We start from the raw sequence: 15745 nt of genomic DNA on the forward strand, positions 1-15745 counted from the left end.
AAAAAAAAAAAAAAAAAAAAAAAAAAAAAAAAAAAAAAAAGAATCTGTTATTGCAAAACATAAAATGATACCAAGACAAAACAATAAAAGACCATTAAAAAAAAATAAAATAAAAGGCAGCAAAGAAGGCTGGAACATGAATGTAATAACTGTTATATGACAAGAAGCATATCAGTGATTGCCTCTGTGATTCCCATTAAAATGTACATACATTTAGTGCTTGTAAACAAACATGAAGTGGTACAGTGAATCTGGACAGTAATGTTGCTGCATTAAAGCCAGTAAAAAACAAATGCAGAAATAAATGGCACACGTCTGTTTGTTTTTGCTTTGGAAAAAAATGAGGTGCAAAGACCTCAAGTCTGTGTTAGTCATAAGACATGGTGCCTGAAAAAGTGCTTTGCAGAAATCAGTGGAATGTTACAGAAGACCTGGTTTCCATCTGTACATACCAGCTTGAAGGACCGGGTTTTAAATTTTTAATAAAAATAATAAAATATAAAGTTCTAATATTCTAAGATATCATCATTAAAGACAACATATCTAATATTTATTTCTCTTGAAGATATTTCAGGGCAATGGTTTTTCATCCATATCCTGTAGAGAAATGCTGTGTAAGAACTTGTGATCTTGCCCTACATCAGAGAGAACTGAAAGGTTAAAAATGAACACGGTAGGATGAATATAGATCAGTGTTGCTTTCAAAATGGTACTGTCAAAGAACTGTTACTCAAGAACTGTGCTGGCTGGCAACTGTTATTCTGCACATTTCACTTAAACTGAACACAAACTTTTCAGGAAAACTCAAAGTGTTGCCACTGAAAAAATCTTGGCTACTTTCAAAAATGTTACTCTACATTCCTCAATATAGTAAGTGGAATAAATACACTAGTTACAATTGCAAAATGTTGTTGTTGTTTTTTGTTTTTGTTTTTGTTTTTTGTTGTTTTTTTTTTTCAGTTTGGAACTATTAAGCAGATTCGTTTTTATTACACTTAGAAAATAATCTCAATCTTCTTTCTTTGTGCTTTGAGGGAACTGAAGGGTTGAGCTGAGTTTATTTTTATAAATGTTCTGCACTTGCAGGTGAAATTTGACAAGAATGTCACAACTTACTTTCCATTTAATTTCTAGCTATTTCAAGCCTACAGCCTCTTCAGAATTAACAGCCTGGAGATATTCAAATTTCACATTCCAATTCAGCTGCACTTAGATTTCAGGGGCCTTTTTGTGTGCTTGTTTGTTTTGATTTTTTGTTTTCCCATTCCTTGAAAACTTTACAGTTACAGCTGGGAAACTGCATTTTTTATTCATCCTATAGAAATTAAATTCTAGATATTTTCTCTGAGATCCTCTTTCTGACACAAAACACAGTACCTGCTACTGTCATGGCTGATGATATTCTACACCTTGACACACAAGTTTGTATTCAACCCGTGAGCTGATCTAATTAAACAAGAAACACCTGCACAGATTTTCATGAGTCTCTTTAATTCAGTTTTTCCAGCTCCACTCTGTTGATTCTTTGCCATGTCAGAATAGTGCAGTTATTCAAGATGACCCTCAGTGTCATGTATCCTGGCCAAATGGTTGAGAGACGTGAGGAATAAAAAGTGTATGTTAAATTGCACTACTTGGGTGGATCCTAGTAAATAATGATTGTGTTGAGCAAAAGCATTTATTTGCCTGCCATTGCTATGGTTATTATCAGAACTCTTGCTGGTTTAAGACCAGGAGGCAGCTGGGACTACAGTTGGAAATAATTGTTTCTGTACTGTGCAATGCCTTATAAATTCCTGCTGGGTTCATAATTAATCAAAAGTACACTAGGAGTATCACAAGGACTTTAAAAGAGGCTGATCTTTCTCAGCATCTACATTATTTCCTGAACTTGGAAACTGGGATCTGGATTGACATAGAAACCTGGTAAAAATAAGATAAAATATGTTGGTAAGAGTGCAGCAGAGTTCAACTTTTTCTTCTGTTCCCCTTGATTTCCTCTGATACCTAGGCAAAATCAGCTATTGATGTAGGGAAATTACAAGGACATACCATTATCTCATTTGGAACAAGAAAGATTATCTTAATTCAGAGCTGAGATTTTTTGCCTCTTGTCACTGATACTTGAGTTTCAGCCCTATGGTACACCACAACTTCACATGTTTTTTGTGCTTGTTTTGTTTTGTTGTTGCCTGAAGATTTTTTGACAGTGAAACTGCTTGAGTGGAAGAAACATCAGAGCTAAAATCTCTGGATCTGTGAAAAGTCTCAGGGACAGCAGAGTTGAGAAGGCTGCACACCAGTGATAGCATGTATAGCAACGGTTGAAAAAATAAAGAAATTTGGTTCATTACTAGGTTTCATTTATGTTTTCACAAGTTCTTAATTCACTGTAATGCTTTGAATAGTCTGGTTTCAAATATAGGACATTCGAGGAAATGTTTCTGGTAGCCTTAAAGCGATACTTGGGAGAATGCAAATTATTAGATATGCTGAAGGTCTCTGCTGGAGGCGCATTTTCTGAGTAACAATATCCTGACCATGAAAATCATCTCCTACAGCTCAGGCATACAAAATCCAGACATCTAAATTTTAGATTACTATACTCCTTCTAGAAATAGAAATAAAGAAACAAAGGTCTTTATGAGTCAGATGACTTACTTAAAATGCATGCCACTCTATAGAGTTAGATAACATGACTCTCAACCTCAGTTTAATTTAATATATGAACTTTTAACTCCCTACAGAGTGAATCAACTTGGAAGTTCATTAAGGTTTTTCTTTTGTGCCTTTAATTTATTCACAAGGCAAAAGTTGTTGACTGTCCCATATTTTGAAAGTTGTTCTGTTTTAAAGGTTAGGAAGTTTCATTCTGGGGGATTATTCTTTGCCTGAGAACAGTTCTGAGGTCTGAAGCAACTCTTCTAAATTACCCTATGTGAATGCTTTGCATACCATTTCTGAATTAAGAAGGAAAGATTATGGATGAGAAATCTGAGGAAGGTCAATCTTCCACTTTGAAATCTAATCCTGCAGACCCTGAGAGAACAAGTTGTTCCCCAGCACTCTAGTAAGCATCGTGAGAGATATTGCAATGGGGTTAGAGTTCATGAACTTATAGTGAGGCAGGATTCTACAGAGCCTTCAGTTAAACAGGGTTGACCATTTATTTGGATATTAAGACAAGTTTCTTCCTGTATTACAAAAGTAAAATGCTTCTGTTCTACAGTGGAGTTAAAGGGAAGGCTTCTTGGGCTCTAGCACCCTATGATAAGATACCCAATATGAAAGACCAGAAGAAAACATACTAAGGAACTTAAAATGTTTTGGAGGATACGTGGTTAATAAACTTTGGATATCTATGTGTTCATATTAAAAAAGAAATTTGAATATAATAAATATTTGTTGTATGCAAGATATCATGCAGGTATCTGTGGGTTTGTGTTATTTTACCTGATGCTAGGTGTAGACTCATTGCCAACAAACTTGAGTTTGCCATGGCAGAGAGGTTCTGAAGTTGCATCTGATCAGAGCACTAGAGGGCAAAAAGCCTGGTTACTTTGCAGATAATACTAATAATAGTATGATAAGTGCTGTGATGACAGGAGATTGGACTCAGTGATGCAAAAGATTCAGCCAGGAGGCTTAGTTTTAGGTTTCAAAAAGGCTATAAAAGAGAGAATACAGTTTCTACCTTTATGTGTGTTTTGTGCAATTATATCATCATATAATAATGCTACTATTCTGATCTTGATTGAAATCTCTAATACAGGCATCTTTAGATGTAGAAATCTGTATGGTAAAGCATGGTAGAGAAGCCAAACGTCTGGGTCTAATTGCTGGTGTAATCCCAATAAAACATTATTAATGTTTTCTGTTGCCTTTGCAAGGTAAACAATTTATAGGTGAATACAGAGTCTCAGCTGTGGCTCTGTATGACTCAGTTAACATCACTTGCTTATGCAGCAACAGACAGTGAAAAAGTTTGCACTTCAGTAGATATAACAAAGTTCTGGTATAAATGATGGTTATGAAATCAGCTGAGGTGAAGCTCCACTACAGAATCAGGGCCTTGGATCTGATCTCATATCTAAGACCTCATCATAGAAAATCTCACCAGGAGGTCTCTTATTTCTGGCAGATTTTAAATTAGACTGCTTTTTGTCTTGCTATCTTGACTGGCTTCTGTTGTTTTCCTTAGAGTAAGAGCAGTCCCTGCAGAGCACATCATTTTAAAAAGCTTTTCTAATGTCAAAACTATAACAACCTATAGAATAACAAAAAGGCAGATCTTGCCTTCAGTCAACATGTTTCCATCATTCAGTCTTCTATTTTACAAGACCTCTTATCATGGGATTTGAAAACCACTGTATAAACACTAATGCTCCAAAACATTTTTTTGTGTTCTACTATTTCATTCTGAATGCTAATGTTGATAAGTACTTTTGAACTATTTATTTGGCTGCACTGAATATGACATGGTGCACTGAGTATGACATGGAGAAAGGAGGTGCAGAGCACCCTCACAGCTCTGAATTTCAAGGAGAATTTTGGCAACATTAGGGGTTTGCTTGGTAGAGTTCTGTGGGATGGATACCTGGAAGAAAGACGAGTTCCAGAAAGCTGGAGAATCACTTCCTCCAAGCACAAGAATGAAGCATCTAAACAAAAGGAAGACAGGCAAGAATGCCAGATGGCGTTCATGAACAAATGAGGGGCTCACAAACTCAAACACAAAAAGAAAGCCTAAAAAAGGTGGGAGTGAAGATAGGTGACCTGGGAGTAATAAAGCAGTATTAAATCTCATGAAGTGCCACAAGGCTGAGTGCAAGGTCCTGCACCTGGATTGGAGCAATCTCACTCAAGAAAACAGACTGGATAAAGAATGGATTGCAAGCAGCTTTGAGGAGGAGGACTTGTGGGTGCTGATCGATGGGAAGCTCAGCATGAGCCATCAATACACACTTGAAGCCCAGGAAGCCAATCATATCTTAGGCTGTGTCAAAGTAAGCATGACCAGTAGGACGAGGGAGATGATTATCCCCCTTTATTCTGCTCTTGTGAGACCCCACCTGGAATACTGTATTTGACTCTGGGGTACAATGAACAAAATGAATATCATAGTTTCTTATGGCCATGTATTACGTATCTTAATTTCTCTGTCCTTGCTTTTCTCCTTATGTATTTGTTCTGTTTATCCACCTCATCACTCTGTGCTCTGATTTTAGAAAACACAATACCAAGGAAGAGTTGTTTCATTATCATTTGGAGATGCTGAGGCGAGGTCTCTGGCTATCCTGTAAAATAGTAATGCATTGTAACATTACTTAAGATAATGCCTGAGTTTGGGTTTGCTGTGTAAATTTTCATTATGAAACAAATATTCTTTTCCCAAATTCCAACAGATAAAGTTTTCTAGATCATAAAACATTCGTAATAAATAATATATATGTTAAAATTACCGAAATGTTAGGATTTAAAATGAAACATCATTGTTCTCATAATTTTTTTTTTCTCCAGGGTGTTTTCATTATGATTAAACTGCAAGATTATCAATGTGCACACAAAATTGATATTCATTATATTAAAGAACTTCAATAATGATTTTTTGTTTCAACATATCTTTCGTTTGCATAGCAGCAATTCATTCATTCTACTACAACATAGTCAGATTGCATCTATATGTTCATCTTTTTTTAGGCTAATCTAATCAGCTTGAAAGGCAGTATCTTCCGAAATCTCAAGAATGAGACTTAATGTCATAATACTTTTTTTTTTTTTACAGAAAATATTTCCTTGTGTACTGTAGAAGCTCCTGAATGAATGTAATATATTCTAAATCTTTTGAAACAAAACACTTCAAATTTATTCTTAAAATAAAGCTTGAACATCTTCCTCCATATGCTGTCAACTCTTTCATTTATTATACCTATATACTATGCACCTGCACAAAAATGCAATCCATTCTAATGCAAGTGTGAATTTCCCTCTAAATATTTCTCCTGCCCCTCTTGGTTGTTTCCAGCTCTGGCCTCTGACAGATGTAATGAGAGATGAGAGATGATTGCCACCATTTCCCTCTGTCTTATAAAATACCATCTTCTTCAGCATACTGGATTTTGTTAATCATATTTTAAACAGTCTGTCATCAAGAAAGTGGGAAACTAGGCTTCTAATCTGGATTCTTGAGCTCCATTCCTAAAAGACAGATTGTCTTCTCAGGATGGAAGCCATCTTGAGAAGTCATGAATTTGTTCCTGTTAGTTGCCTTGTTCTTTGTCAGTCAGAAATCCAGTTCACATTAAGAAAACACTATCACAGCAGTAATTTGCAAACAAAATGCACTCATTGAGATATAATTTTTAATAATTAACTAATTCTCATTCCATTCTAGAGCCAACACTATTCTTTCATATATGCTGAGATTCCCGATGGCTTTCCTTTCTGAAGAGATAAGGATCACAGAAATCTTTCAGAAAACAAAATAATACATTTATATAACTACATATAAGTCATATGTAGCCTGAGAATCTGAGACAAGATTGTAAACAATTTGTATGCCTAAAACAGAACATGACATAAATTGAGTATTAAATTGAACATTTGAAGCAAAAAATACTTGCTAATTTGCATTCGGATTGTGATAATTAGGTTTCCAAGGTCCACCAATTTTTTACAGAAGTTGTCTGGAAATGCATAGAAACACTTGAGTTTCATTAAGATCAAACATCTCAGCTCCATTTCATGCTTGGTTGAGGTCTAAATCTTAGGTATTTCTCTGCCTTTCTCTCCTGACGTAGATTTAGTATGTGTTATTAACTTGTGACAAATGCACCAGGTTGGACAAGTATAAATATGGCAACTACTTTGTTTTGTGATAAATACCATACCTTATATTCAGGAGATTAGAGTGTAAAGAAGTGTGAGTTTATATCATTCAGAGGCAAGGAATAAATATTTTGTATTCCATAATAAAAGAAAGAATAATAAGGTTTGTGGAGGTGAAAAGTATTTTCTGTTTTTTACATCCTACATGTTTTCCAGGAAAGAAGACTGAAATAATGGATGGGAGAAGGAGATGCTCCAAGAAAATCTTTAGGCCCTTTGAAATGAAATACATTACAGAAAGATGACAGAGCATGGATCAACCCTATGACAATGTGAGTAAAACATCTGACTTCATTACAGACATCTTAGCAGTGTGTTCAGGAGTATAACAGAAGAATTTACACTTATTTTTAGGGTAAAATCTTATTAACAAATATGTTAACATTAGGACATTTGGTTGACATTTAGAGGATTGAACATTAGAATTAAAAAAAGACAGGATTTCAGTGGATGATTATTAAGGCATGAAAGACATTTTGGTAAAAGCTATACAAACCTCACATTAACTGGCTTGATTATGAACTCAGTTTTTCTACCATAATTGTTTACACTGACAAAACTACTCTTTGTTCAAAGACAGAAGAGATCAGAGCTGAGCATCTTCTTTGAACAGAGTTTAGCGAGGTGAAAGGTTTATAAGAACTTACAAATGTTTTGTTAGCTGAGTATTATCTGTGTAGGATGATTTGGTGATTAAACCTGCGTCAGGTGCAGTTGCAGTTTCTGAACAACTCCCACTGAGTGGGACCAGAATATCTGAAGCATTTTATTGATCAACTTCTACCAAATTTATTCTTTAGAAAGTTTTCCTTAACTACTCAATTGTATCCTTGCACATTCCCCAGTCCTTTTCCTAAGCTCGTCATGATTAATGATTTTAGACCTCAATAGGTACATCCTGGAAAAAAACAAGTTCCTGGACTATTGTTAATAAAACCATAGGAACTCAAGCCCCAGTATTGCTATCAATCACTCTACAAAATTTTCTCAAGGGAAATAGAAACAATATTTTCATAGTAACCATTGAATTTGGGATAGGAAAGAGAAGATCTAGATCCAGACTGAACCTAAATAGCAGTGTGCATCATAATCTCTGTAACATCAGACTTACCGCACAAAACCCCACCAACCTGGCTCTTGGTGATGTTTCTGTTTGCTACTTTTTAGAGAAAAATAAATTCAAAGAAAATAAATTAATAAATGTTAGACCAAGAATATAAAAATAAGTTTATTTGTGCATTGAAAAGACATTTTATTCTTTAAGCAATTTTTTTTGTGTTGGGTGCTTTTGTGTAATAGAGAGTTTTCCCAGTTTTTCCTTGAGTTACCAGTTTCTATACTGAGTTGTTGCAGGCAGAAATTCAGCAAATTTGTGTCTTCCCTACAGTGTCTTGCTACAAGCTGCAGCTTTTCGTGCCCATCCTTTTTCCCTGGGGAAGGCTACTTTGTAGAGAACCTGGCTGTGCGGCTTTGAGATTGCAGTACTTGTTCTGATTTGATACTCAGGGGAAAAAGTAGGAAATGATGCAGGAAGTTTTACAGAATTGTCAACTCTATGGAGAAGTGACTTGTTTATTCAGTCACATTATGTTACTGGACTTCAAATTTGTAAACAAAAACACAGATTTACAAAAAATTTATCAGAAAGTTAATAGAGTATCTTACTGAAAATTATTTAACGGTTAAGATTATTTTTATCTCTTTCAATATCTATGTTGCTCTTCATAGCTGATTGAATAAAATAAATCTTTTGGGAGCTCTTAGAGCCACAGTTCTGCTTATGGTTTGGAAAGTGTTTACTGAAGCCATTCAGATTTCTTCTGTCCCAGATGAAAATTCTCTTCATTTCTCTTTAATGTTTACTGCTCCTTTCATATTTCCTGAAAATTAGTATCAAGTTATCATCTTCAAGTGTGGGGAACTAAGTCATTTCTCTCTTTTCCCCTCTTTTCCCCTGAAGTCTTCTTGTTGATATTTTTGCACTTTAATTAGCACATTCCTGGCTTCAGGCTTTTTTTTTTTTTTTTTTTTTTTTTCTGTGACTGAATTCTAAGATGAAACTGATTAAGTAATATTATGAGAAATATTTATTCACACTTTCCTTACTGGATTTTTTTTTTTTTTTTTTTGTAAGCTAATATGAATATTAAACATGAGGTAGCAGATGGTAAAACTGGGAATAGGTTACTCTCAGTAATAACCACTGTATCCCTAACTTCTGTACTTTTTGAGGAACTTCACGGAGCCCTGGATGTTGTAGCAAAGCAGAAATGAAATATTAAGGCAGAGATACACATTAGCTTCCTGCTTGTCACAGTGGAACGTTCAGATGACAAAAGAAAAAATGCCATAGAATAACACGAGCTAATAAAACTTCTGGATTTTTATGTACTTGTTTTTGCATTTTTAATTGGAAGTGTGTACTGTCCTTCATCTCCTTCCTCGGAGTATTCTACCGCAAACTTGGCTTTCTCTCTGAATGTCTTCCTCTGTTAGAGCTGGAATGTTTGAGTGTCTAAGTCTTGTTTCTTGAGAGATCTGTCAAGAATGGAAGTGTTTTGATCGCTAATAACTGAAATAACAAACTCGACAACTTATTTTGCGTTGACAATGATCTTTTTTACAGACCCTACAGACAGTACTGAAAATCTGAAGAACACAAAGCGGAAGACAGGTTTTTGATGCTTTTGAAGATGTGTACAGGGAATGACTATCATATCTTGGCTTGTCACTCATGAACTCTTCATCAAATGAAGATTTTAGTCCTAGCTGGAGGCAGAATGTCAGTTTTCTTCAACAGTTTGATAACAGATCTTTTCAAAATTCACTTGAGCTAGTACTACTGTTGCTCTTCATCTGCCATATCTTCATTTTTAAACTTTCACCTTTTTATTTGTGAAAAGTGTTCTGGCTTATGTTGGACACTTCTGACAAGACTGATCACGGTTCAGTTCTAGCGATTTAACAGAAAGCCATCAGAAAAAGGCAAGAATTTTAAAATTTGATTCATATACGCCAGGTCTGGTTTAAAGGTCTGCTTCTGCCTGTGATAATTCCACATATACACCCTATTTTAAGCTCTGAGTATAGTTTACTCTTTGGAAATGTGCCACTGTTCAACAAAACACTCAGTGCTCACTAGGCCAAGGAGAGACTTAGAGGAGAATTACCCTGTGAAAACCCAGCTTTGAAGATGCAATTATGTTTCAACATTCCTCCTCTCCCTCTGCTTCCCACAAGCTTGCTTCTTGCTGTATTTTATCTGCAATTATACCAGTTCTGACATCTCAGCCTGTGGTTGGTGCCTGGATCCCTTTCCTCCTTGCTATCCTCAATCCACATCCTCTTCTGTCATGCTATGCAATATTCATAAGATAAAAGGCTTTGGTCCTAACAGTGGCACTGTGACTTCTTAAAACCATGTCATGATTTTAGTACAAACCCCCAGACTTTTCTAACACATACTAAAATGTAGGTGCTGAATGTAAGTGTATAGTTTCCTGGCCAAACTGAGAGCTACACATCTAAGGGAACTGAAAATAGACATTTGCACCATAAGAAAGACTTCTAGGAAACAGACAGAAGATCATTTTGAGAAAAATATTTGTTTATTATCAAGTTCTTTAGAATGCTTGAAAAATAACTGTGGTATTAGATGATTTATGTGATTTAACAACTTTATCAACTCTTGTTTTTTTACAATAGCTATGTTGTTTTATAACAAAGAGAGAAAAATAGTATCTTCTTTCTCTTCCAAATTCTCCATGCATTTGCGGCACTGTTCTCCAAGAAGAGTTTTCCCTGATATTTGTTTGGATTATTGAAAGGGAAGCAGAAAAATACAAAGCAACTTCTACGTTAGGAATAAACAGCAACATCAACAACAAAACCTACCAACTGAAACATACAAACAAAATCTAACAAAAACATAGACCTTAAATCCATATTGGTTTGACACTCAAAGCATATGTTGTAACTGAAATGATTCCTGGCCTTTGTTTGTTTGTTTTATTCAAATTCAAGAATACATCAAAGTCAAAGCCATCTGAAGCCTCATTTCTACAATTAATTTGAAGTGTTTTTTAAGACCGTTGAAGAACTAATAAATGAATATGTGATTCCATGTTTTGTAAAAGAAGTACATATGCTTCACTCTATATGATGCACATTTATTTTCAGAAAAACTAATGTTTTATAAAAAGCTTTTAATAAGCCAGTGTACTGCAAAGTCAGCTTTCTTTTCAGAAACTTTAACAAGTAGGGACAGATTAGCTTCACATTCAGATGGAGTAGCAGCAGACCTTGCTGCACTGACTGGTGCATGAAGCTAGTCCTACTAAGAACTATATTCCTATTCATTCTGCATACACCACAATTCAGGTTGGAAAGGATCTGAAAAGAAAGGACATCCTTCTAGTCTATCCACAGTCCTACTCGAAGAAGACATGGGGGAAAAATCCTCCTTATCTCTAGTCTAAATCTACTTATGTCAGTTAATGCTCACTGTCTCCTACTGCTTCCATGCACTATCTCCTGTCAATATTCGGGAATGCTCTCCAAATTGGAGAGAGATGGATTTGATGCATAGACTGTTTGATGGATGAAGAACTGGCTGAAGGATTGAGTCCAGAGGGTGGACTATATCTAACAGACTCTTTAGCGGGGTAGGTGCTGGTGGAAGAAGGGGAAATGGTTTTGAGCTTAAAGAGGATAGATTTAGGTTAGACACAGGGAAAAAGTCATTTACAGTGAGGGTGGTGAGGCAGTGGAACAGGTTGTCCAGAGATGCGCTAGATGCCCTGTCCTTGGAGACATTCAAGGTCAGGCTGGATAAGGACCTCAGCAATCTGAGTTAGCTATGCATGTCTCTGTTTATTTCAGGGAAGTTAGACTAAATGGCCTTCAAATGTCCCTTCCAATTCTAAGGATTCTATGATTTTATGATTCTACACTGTGACATCTCTCTCAAAGATCTTGTTTCTACAGTGAACAAGTAGAAGTAGAAAGAGATAATCGCTTCCCCTGATCTATTGGCTGCGCTCCTGTTTCTATGTCTCAGAAAGCTGTTGGTCTCTTTTCTGCCAGGGAGCACTGATGGCTTGTGTTCTGCCTATCATCAGCTAAGAAGCCCAGGTACTTCTCAGCAGAGACAGAAAGTCTATCTCTACTCTGTGCTGTTGCCAGGAATTTTTCCTTCTCGGATGCAGGACTTGGTATTTGTCCTTGTTGGATTTCAGAAGGTTGGCTCATTTCTCTGGCCTGTTGTGATCCCTATGGATGGTGGCTCTGCTGCTGAGCACTGCTGAGCATATTCCCCTGCTCCCTCTGGCTTGATCTTATCTGCATCTTTATGAACATGCTTCCAAGTCATTAATAAAAACTTGAGCAGAACAGGTCTTAGAATAGAATATGGTATGGGTAGGTAGAAAATTGAATGCTTGCATAGGGGTGTCACTGACTTAGAGGAATATGTATGAAATATTTTCATGTAAAATAATGAACTATTATTGTTTCAGCTAAGCATTTCACCTGCTTGCTCCAAGACTGTAGCAGGTTTCTGTCTGTCCATAAGGCAGTATACACTGGGTTGCAGAGACAAATGCTGTGGGAGCAGGATTTGTTTTTATGATCAGAATCACTGTGGTACTTTGAATTAATCATGTTGAGACTTCAATTTTTGTGTCTGATTACAAAATTCATAACAAATACAACAAGAATAGAAGAGTTAAGATTTTATAAACAACATTTTTTTAATGCTGTCAAAGGACTGCTGCTCCTTTCTGGGTCAAGCTTTACCCTGTACACGCACAACAATTATTCCATCCATACTTGTTTGGAATCTCTATGAAAATCCCTGAGCAGAGAAGAATCTGAACTCTAATTCTGATAATTTTCCATCTGCCACAGTAACTTGCTAAGAAGGATTAGAAAATAAAACTAATTTACTGGAATTAAAATGAATGAAGTAAAGAATGACAGTAAATTGCAGATAAAGCAACTCTGAGAAACAAAAACACAGTTTTATTTTAAAGTGCATTTGTATTCAAAATTAGAATGCACTTCAGATTGCCAGCCTTTACAAGGGTTTTATTCTTGACATTTCTTCCAGTTTAAATGATTATGACATTTACTTCTTGAGTGACACGTATCTTTGGCACTCATCTGACATCATTTATTGTGTCCCAATTATTTTCAGTGATGAGTCAGGGGCAACTGAATGGGTTGTGCACATCCAAAGTCTGTACTAATACTGCTTCATTAGGCATAAGCTGCATGCCTAGGGACACTTGAGGCAGTTAAGCATCTGGGCTCATGTTTTCAAAACTTTTTCTTTAAATATTTTATATCACTTCCCACCCTTCTACCAGTCTCATCAGTACCCTATCCTCCATATTTCAGTCCCACAGTGCAGAATACACATTAGCATACTCAAAATTCAGGTCATTTGGAATGGATTTATCCAAAACAACTTGAATGCTAAAGGATATGTAGTGTTATTTTTAAAGAAGACACATATTTACCCATGTGCAAAGCCTGTTTTGGTAAAGTGAACATTTTGCCAATTGATAATGCATTAGGGGCCAGCTTCTGAGAGTTAGAAACCACTCTTCTGTGTGCATGTAGGCTTGAATTAAGCTTGTGTAAAATGAATTACATGCACATGAGGGTACATGTACACAGAGCCATGGTGTGACTGCAGCCAGAGGATATCTGCAGAATTGTTCTGTTGTCACCTACCCTGAAGCACGCAGAAGAGGTGCTCCTCTTAGTTGAAAGTGAGCTCTGCATATGTGTATGAGCTCAGTCAGATATTGCTTGCATCTGCTGCACTAGCACTTTGTGTATTAAGAGTACTAGTTATATTTGAATTTGGTATTGTTTAATCTGACTAGTTAATGGACTTAGTGTCTTTTTGTGATTTTATCGAGAATTGCCATAGAGCTCCAGCCCTTCAGGCTTAGTATAGTAAATGTGAAATACACAAGAGAGTTTTCATAAATCAGACTCTTCATTGAAATTACATTTGATTTGTTTTCTTCAGTGTCCTACTTTAGGATGGTAATAGGAACTTGAATTGGAACAAGAATGGTTCTTTCCGATTGACCTTCTCAAGAAAACCCTTACTATTCCTCCTTCAGGAGGAAACTTTCCTTCCTTTTCTGTTCACGTTTATAATCTTTTGCTTTTATGAGCCCTTCAGTCCTCTACAGGCCCACTATGTTTATATGCTATCATCCTTAAATACTTTAACTGAAGATAGTACAAAACATGCTGCTTACCCATATGACATATCACTTTCTCTGACGACTTCTGAAGTTGTAAGATTCCTTCAATTTTCAGTCATTTGGCCTAAAATGAGCCCTTTTTTGGTGACCTTCTGGATATCCATGAGGAATTTTTAATGACTCGTTAGGTTTTCATGACAGAATGGAGACCTTGACAGAATCTTGACAGGATAGAGATGAGAGCTGACAGGAATATCATGAAGTTCTACAAAGAGAAATGCAAAGCCCTGTTGAGGGCTTGAAGTTGAGGAGGAAAAGACCCAGGCACCAGCATATGCTGGAAGCACACAGCTGGGAGCAGCTCTGAAGAAGACTTGAGGGTCCTGGTGAATGCGAAGTTGAACATGAGTCAGCACTGACACAGGTTGTTCAGAGGCTGTGTGTTCTCCTCCCTAGAGATGTTCAGAAGCCTCTTGGCAAAGGGCCTGGGCCCCTGCTCTGTGTGTCCCTGCTTGAGCAGATGTTGGGCCACGTGGCCCAGAGAACCTGACAGCTTCAGTCATTCTGTGATTCTTTGATAAGATTCTGAAAAAAGACAAATTTATGCAGCGTGTTTGTACTTAGTTGGTTATTCATTGTTTTTATCATCAAAGAGTTAAAAATAATGCATTTCTTTTTTTGTATCATTTGCAATTTAACTATGGATGAGATGTACTGAGCTTCTTCTTGTTTCTTCACATGGGGGTAGTATATAAATGAAATATTCTGATTCAGAAAAATAAATTTAAAGTAGGTTGTACAGTATAGTTAACTAATGAAAAAAGAAGCATAGCAACTGTACTGCTCTAGGATTTTTATAAAGAGGAATGGAGTAGGCAAATGTGGCATACTTGTATAATCAGTCACTAAGTGTATTTATTATAATTAAAATTGTAGAAATTATGTGGATAGTAATCAGTTTTCATTATAGTTCTTTCCATATTTCATACTATAATTAGCTTGTGGCATCTGCCATTGCTGATTAATTTATAGATAGTTCTATCTTTCCATTAAGATTTACTGTGCACCAAGTCAAATTTTATTAGACATAATATGAAATAAAAACCAGTTTTAATTTGGAGGTGTTAGCTTTTTCACTTTATAATTTTGGAAAGACAACCCTACTGTATAAAAATTCTCTGATTAGTGTTTCTCCTTACATTCTTTGTATAGAAAGATCCCACCAGGATCTATACAATTCTCCATGAGCAGCACCGGGTGGAAGTATCTCCAACAGTTATTTTTGGGCTTAGAAAATAAAAGCTGTTCCTTTCTTAAAGATTTTTGCTGTAAACTTTCAAATGTTGGGCTCAGCAGCCCCTGAAAATCTGTTCTAACAGTAGAAATTGCTGTACATAATCAGGCTGTGAAGAAAAACATCTATGTTGAGAAACACTTAAGTACCTTTGGTGCTCTAGCTGTGGTATGCAGAATCTTGCCTTGGCCTCAGTTGTACTAGGATTTATTTTACCCACATTCATTTCAATGACTGCTGTCTTAAAAAACTTCTTACCTTAAGAAAAAGAAAACTATAATGTCCATGATCTATTCATTTTACTGCTGAGTTGCCATACTGTTGTGTTTGCTTAACT

Source organism: Lagopus leucura, unplaced genomic scaffold, assembly GCF_019238085.1.
Source record: "Lagopus leucura isolate 7727_CA_CO unplaced genomic scaffold, USGS_WTPT01 Super-Scaffold_100002, whole genome shotgun sequence".
Taxonomy (NCBI): Eukaryota; Metazoa; Chordata; class Aves; order Galliformes; family Phasianidae; genus Lagopus; species Lagopus leucura.